The sequence below is a fragment of the Lolium rigidum genome, chromosome 7 (genome assembly GCF_022539505.1).
Source record: "Lolium rigidum isolate FL_2022 chromosome 7, APGP_CSIRO_Lrig_0.1, whole genome shotgun sequence".
NCBI lineage: Eukaryota > Viridiplantae > Streptophyta > Magnoliopsida > Poales > Poaceae > Lolium > Lolium rigidum.
In genome coordinates, this window is record NC_061514.1 from 181337297 (window position 1) to 181345175 (window position 7879).

Genomic DNA, 7879 nt, shown 5'->3' on the forward strand with positions numbered 1-7879 from the left:
CGTGTGTTCCCTGTCTTTCTCCACCAATTTTGTTCTCACACTTTCTCCAGATGAGCTATGTACAACCCATGCCGACCATGCCATTGTTAGCACAACTTCGAGTTCATCGTCAGATCGTGTCTCACACGGTGATCATCTCGCCGATTCCTTTCACCAGAAAACTAAGCACGATGCGGGCTACATCTAGGACATGGTGGTGCATCTCGGTGCCACTGTTTACCACGCCACCGTCGTCCCATCCGCTCGCTGGCCACCATGATGGCATCATCGAATACGGCCGGTACAGGCAGACTCAGACCCCGATTCTTCTTCCTTTCTTCCTACTTATACATTTTATACCCTACTGATGCCCTCCGTGTCTGTTATTTCGAACAGCCCGTGAGTCTTCATCTGCATGATGCTGGACTCGCGCATCTCCGTTCGATCGTAGCTGCCATGCGAGGAAGAGAGCGAGGCAGTCGAGCACTTCCTCGAGGCCGCCGTGAAACCCTGCTTCCTGTGCACCACCTCGCCGCGCCAGACCATCACCGGAGAGACGCTGGGAACAATCGCGTCCGAGACGTCCGTCGTCACATCGTCTACGTTCATCACGTCCCTGCCGCTGTAAGCCATCCTGGTCCATATTAGATTAGATTAGCAGATCCACCATCAACCATTAGATCTAAATATGAGGACGCTAAGTTAGTACAAATAACTGAACCGGTTCATCAACCATAGTCTGATCGATCCGGTGTGTAGATTTGTGCTAGCTCATATCTTATACCTAACTTCAAAATTCCATATCTTAAAATCTACAGCTCATTTTTAGATGAGATTTTCTCTGTTGAGTTCGTATTTAACTTCTCTACAACTTCCGTGTAGAAAGCTTTTCCATCCGAGAAACTTTCTCGCATAACTTTTCGGACACCATTAGAATTTTAACCGCGAATTGTAAAATTTATATCTTGAGTTCTACACGTCGATTTTCGACAAACTTAATACCGTTAGAATCAGTAAAATGCCTAGATCATTCTAGAATTTTTACATGTCGGTTTTGCACACTTTATTTTCGTGGTATTTTTAGGATCCGCAATACCGTTCTTCGACTATGAAAATCATTTAGACACATCCATCATGTTCCTTGATCACATCTATGCACAACATATTATCTTAGTCCATATTATTCAAATAGCAATTAAGTTATTTGAGTAAATTTTTATATCACTAGTTCCTATCTAATCTTTTTCCTTGTGCCATTGGTGAGTGTTATCACACTCTCCATAATGGTATGTTGCTTTACGCCATATGAGACTCATATGATTCTATCATATGGGCCATTCCAATTATCATTCTGGTGTAGCAAACAACCCTTGATCATATGCCCTTGTCAATCTTTTCCTCCTAAGCATTTGACTTGGATAATCTTTTTTCTTTCAAAGTACATGACCCTTCCAATCTATCAAACCATATCTTGCAAGCCAAACCTCATGCCACACCTTAGTACCATAGAGCGTTTTTCAAATTGATTGTCTTGATTGTATTATGTTGTTATGAATTATGTGTTTATGTTGTGTTACCTTTTATCTTATAGTTCGTATGGAGAGCGACGTGTTTTGTTGAAAGAGAAGTGAACGCTCTTGACTACCAAAAAGGCAAGTGACACACCCTCACAAATGTCCCAGTTTTTATCGATGCACAGTAGAGATTTTTGTAGTATACATGTGTAGGGTATATGCTTTGCTATGCAATCCCAGTAGTCTAGCTACCCCTACTTGACTAGTTTGTCGCCATTAAATTTAGTTGTTGCTCAGCTATGCTATGAAATGATTTTGTTAGTGAGTTATGGAAAAATAACTAAGTTTAATGAACTACCCGGGTGGAATTGGTATTGCTCGGGTTATGTTGAGTGGTTCCCTGGGGTCATGTCGTCGAACCTCTGAACCTCCGGTGTATCGCACTTGTGGACGGCCACCCAGGAACAAAGAGATATTAGACAACCTTGCTCATTAGCTTACCGTACAGCCACATGCTATATGGGCTCGGCTTGACGGAGTACGTTGTGTGAACCTGGGCCCTACGCGACATGATGATGTAGGGGAATGTAGGTTGGAGCGGGTCCGTAGAGGATGGTCTCGGGTGATCACTTCGGAAAAGTCTCGTCCTAGTCGACATCCGTCCATTTGAGCAAAATGTGCATCATGGAAGAAGAACGTGACTAGGTCATGTGGGTAAATTTGTACAACCTCTGCGGAGTGTTAAATTTAAGTACTTAGCCGTGTCCCCGGTTACGGACAATTTGAGCGAACTGACAAGGCACATGTTCGAAAGTCTCCTCATCCCAATTTCTTAAATTAAAATTTGATGGGTGAACAAGGGTAGGAGCAATTCACTGGTTTCCATCAGTGGTATTCCAGGTTCATTGATTTCTATCAATGGAACCGCCTAATTAGAAGGGAAGAAAATGATTTGACAATTGATAGGAGAAAACTGGCTTTATGCAAATCATACCTGAGCTCTACCAGCCAAATGTACACTTAAGTGTTAGGTTGCCATTTGAGTCCACCATAGTGTCATCTTGCCAATACATTCAAAGTATTGACCATTCGTGGCTGTAACTTTTCATGTTGCAGATGTTTTGAAAGACGAGTGAGTTACGAAGTTTAGGGTTACGAGTCTATCCTCGACATGCTCGCCTGTGGCACATGAAGACGAAGGACTCCATGATGTCTATGTTTGTTCGTTGTAAAACTCGATGATATGCTAGCCTTGTGCTATGCAATTTGTAATCCTTTATGTAAATTCTGGATCATACGATGTAATAAAGACCATTGTTTCTTGGTATTACATCTTGTACTGTGTGTGCTAGCGATTGATCCAGGGACTAGCACAGATACGCACAGAGATCGGCACCTTGAAAGGTGAGGTCGCTACATTTACCTACTTCTTTTTATCTTAGAAGCAAACACTTGTGTCAACTGTGTGCATTGATTCTTACATGCTTACTTATTGCACTCATCATATTACTTTGTGTTGACAATTATCCATGAGATATACATGTTGAAAGTTGAAAGCAATTGCTGAAACTTAAATCTTCCTTTGTGTTGCTTCAAAACCTTTTATTAAGAATCTATTGCTTTATGAGTTAACTCTTATGCAAGACTTTTTGATGCTTGTCTTGAAAGTACTATTCATGAAATTTTTTTGCTATATGATTCAGTTGTTTAGTCATTATCTTTTCGTTAGCAAACTATAGATCATTGCTTTGAGTCACTTCATTCATCTCATATGCTTTACAATAGTATTGATCAAGATTATGTTGATAGCATGTCTCGGAAATTATTCTTTTTATCGTTTACCTACTCGAGGGCGAGTAGGAACTAAGCTTGGGGATGCTTGATACGTCTCCAACGTATCTATAATTTCTTATGTTCCATGCTAGTTTTATGACAATACCTACATGTTTTATTCACACTTTATAATGTTTTTATGGATTTTCTGGGACTAACCTATTAACAAGATGCCATAGTGCCAGTTCCTGTTTTCTGCTGTTTTTGATTTCAGAAAAGTTGGTTTACAAATATTCTCGGAATTGGACGAAACAAAAGCCCACGGCCCTATTTTCCACGGAGTGTTCCAGAAGTCCGAAGAAGAGTCGAGGAAGGGCAGCAGGGGGCCCACACCATAAGGCGGCGCGGGGGGCCCCACTGCCGCACCGACCTATGGGGAGGGAGCCCCCTGGCTCCCCCGACGCTTCCCCTTCGCCTATTTATTCCTTCGTCGCGGAAAACCCTAGCACCGAGAGCCAAATTACGAGAACAGTTCCAGAGACACCGCCGCCGTCAACCCCATCTCGGGGGGGGGGTTCAGAAGATCTCCTCCGGCACCCTGCCGGAGAGGGGAATCATCACCGGAGGGCTCTACATCACCATGCCCGCCTCCGGATTGATGCGTGAGTAGTTCATCCTTGGACTATGGATCCATAGCAGTACCTAGATGGTTGTCTTCTCCTATTATGCCATCATGTTGAGGTCTTGTGAGCTGCCTATCATGATCAAGATCATCTATTTGTAATGCTACATGTTGTGTTTGTTGGGATCCGATGAATATGGAATACTATGTCAAGTTGATTATTGATCTATCATATATGTTATTTATGATCTTGCATGCTCTCCGTTGCTAGTAGAGGCTCTTGCCAAGTTGATACTTGTAACTTCAAGAGGGGGTATTTATGCTAGATAGTGGGTTCATGCCTCCATTGAATCTGGGACAATGGACGTAAAGTTCTAAGGTTGTGGATGTGTTGTTGCCACTAGGGATAAAACATCAATGCTTTGTCTAATGATATTTGTATTGTTTACATTACGCACAGTACTTAATGCAATTGTCTGTTGTTTGCAACTTAATACTGGAAGGGGTGCGGATGCTAACCCGAAGGTGGACGTTTTAGGCATAGATGCATGCTGGATGGCGGTCTATGTTCTTTGTCGTAATGCCCTAAGTAAATCTCATAGTAGTCATCATGATATGTATGTGCATTGTTATGCCCTCTCTATTTGTCAATTTCCCAACTGTAATTTGTTTACCCAACATGTTAATTATTTATCTTATTGGTGAAACACCACTAGTGAACTGTGGACCCCGGTCCATTCTTTTACATCTGAAATACAACCTACTGCAATCATTGTTCTCTTTTGTTTACTGCAAGGAAACATCATTTTCCACACCATACGTTTAATCCTTTGTTTTCAGCAAGCCGGTGAGATTGACAACCTCACTGTTAAGTTGGGGCAAAGTATTTTGATTGTGTTGTGCAGGTTCCACGTTGGCACCGGAATCCCTGGTGTTGCGCCGCACTACACTCCTTCACCAACAACCTTCACGTGGTCTTCATCTCCTACTGGTTCGATAACCTTGGTTTCTTACTGAGGGAAAACTCGCTGTTGTACTCATCATACCTTCCTCTTGGGGTTCCCAACGGACGTGTGCTTTACCGTCACAAGCAGTGGCGCACCCAGCCTAGGGGGCGCACCACCTGTGCTCCTTTGAGCCCTGTGGCCCTTCTCGTCTGGTCCAATGCTCCAGTCCCTTTATTTGGTGAAAACTTCCATGGTATTTTTCCCCAATTTTATTTCTTCGAAAACTGACAAAAACAAGACTTTTGCTACAAGCAGTGTTAGATTCAGCAGTTTTATCCAAGGATGGTGAGATTCCGAAAAAAATCTTGGAGCAAAGTGCTTGGAAAAGTAGATACATTTGAGATGTATCAATCCTATATAAGGATTTTCCGGAACCTCCATGGCACAATGAACTTGCTTATAACCTTCAATCTGGGATACCTAATGTAGTATAACTGCTTATTCCCTAGAAGACGTAGGTTTATGTCGATCCATCGGAAGCGACTGATGTGGTGATTTACTCAAGCAAAACCTTGTTAACTTGTGGAATCTTCGTCTCGCTGGACCTTCGAGTTTACTTGGGGTTTCTGAATAAATGGTCGGAGATAGGTTAGGGCTAAGGTTTTACCTGCAGCTGTGCATACATGAAATGGGATAAAATAAAATAATAATAATAATAATAATAATAATAATAATAATAATAAGCGTAATTATGCATAATCAATTCAGATTACTCTTGTGGGCGATGTGTCCTTTATGTAGTATAGACTCCATGACATAGGCATCCCAAATGGGCCTGCTGAAGAAGCTACCTGGGGTCTCCTGGAGGCCCACTACCCAAAGAATATAAAGCCCGTAAGCCCATTGAAGTGATGATATGGAAAATAGAGATAGATTAGGAATAAAGAGATGTAATTATACGGGACGAACTCAGAAAGTCTCCCGGTATTTGTAACTTGTACGGCACAAAACCCTCGGCTCCGCCTCCTATATGAGGGGGAGTCAAGGGATAAATAAAGGATCGATTTGATTGTCAACACAACCCTAGTTTTGGCAGTCGAGCACCTTTTCGGCTGAAACCTTCGAGATCTACTTGCCCTCTACTTTCCGCGAAACCCTAGTCTACAACTTGTAGGCATTGACAAGTTAATACCTTGTCACTCCAGTCGAGCTAGTTATCTGCAGATTATTGTCCAACCCAATAACTCTAGTTGAGCTGGTTATGAAGGATTATTAAGTGCTAAGCACATACCAAATCACTAAGATAAATGACATCACTGTTATTCCCTAATGGATCTCAGTTATCACCGTACTCCCCCTACTATCATTGGGTTTCGCAAGAGGCAACAGATCACCACTACTCTCACCTCATTATCTTTATCAATCGTCAGGGTCTTGGATACATGAGAAGTCCTATATTGAGGTAGGAGATAGAGATACGATCATACAAATTTTTAAATGAAAATTAAGCACAACACCCATGTAAAGTTAGATGCACATGATACTACGAGGCTAGGCCTCAGCCCTCATCCCCTGAGGACTACTCACACATGATAAGATCAACAATCATAAACATTGTATAGAAATTCTTAAGATCAATATAAAATAGCCTTACAATGCCACAAATTGTGATGAGTTCAAGAGTACAAGTAGAATCTATGTCTAACGAGGGGGGATGGAGATGGTGATGAAGATGATGATGGCGATGGAGCAGCGGTTCCCCCTCTACTCGGATGTGATTTGGTGAAATGGATCTCAGGTAGCTTCATTCTTTGATTTCTGTGTGGATCTCTCTGTGGTTCTTCTCTCCTTTGTGGAGGATGTGATGCCATGTATATATAGGCTCCTTCATGAAAGTTTTTATGATTTACAAGGGGAAGGAGGTGGCTGATGACGCGTAAAGTACACGCCCGTTGGGAACCCCAAGTGGAAGGTGTGATGCGTACAGCAGCAAGTTTCCCTCAGTAAGAAACCAAGGTTTATCGAACCAATAGGAGTCAAGAAGCACGTTGAAGGTTGATGGCGGAGGAGTGTAGTGCGGCGCAACACCAGGGATTCCGGCGCCAACGTGGAACCTGCACAACACAATCACAGAACTTTGCCCCAACGTAACGACGAGGTTGTCAATCTCACCGGCTTGCCGTAAACAAATGATTAGATGTATAGTGTGGATGATGATGGTTGTTTGCGAAGAACAGTAAAGAACAATTGCAGCAGTTTGTATTTCAGATGTAAAGAATAGGACCGGGGTCCACGAGATCACTAGCGGTGTCTCTCCCATAAGATAGCAGATGTTGGGTGAACGAATTACGATTGGGCAATTGACAAATAAAGAAGGCATAACAATGCACATACATATATCATGATGAGTACTATGAGATTTAATCAGGGCATTACGACAAAGTACATAGACCGCTATCCAGCATGCATCTATGCCTAAAAAGTCCACCTTCAGATATCATCCGAACCCCCTCCAGTATTAAGTTGCAAACAACAGACAATTGCATTAAGTATGGTGCGTAATGTAATCAACACAAATATCCTTAGACAAAGCATCGATGTTTTATCCCTAGTGGCAACAGCACATCCACAACCTTAGAACTTTCTCGTCACTGTCCCAGATTTAATGGAGGCATGAACCCACTATCGAGCATAAATACCCCCTCTTGGAGTCACAAGTATCAACTTGGCCAAAGCCTCTACTAGCAACTGAGAGCATGCAAGAACATAAATAACATATATGATAGATTGATAATCGACTTGACATAGTATTCAATATTCATCGGATCCCAACAAACACAACATGAAGGATTACAAATAGATGATCTTGATCATGATAGGCAGCTCACAAGATCTAACATGATAGCACAATGGGGAGAAGACGACCATCTAGCTACTGCTATGGACCCATAGTCCAGGGGTGAACTACTCACACATCGATCCGGAGGCGATCATGGCGATGAAGAGACCTCCGGGAGATGATTCCCCTCTCCGGCAGGGTGCCG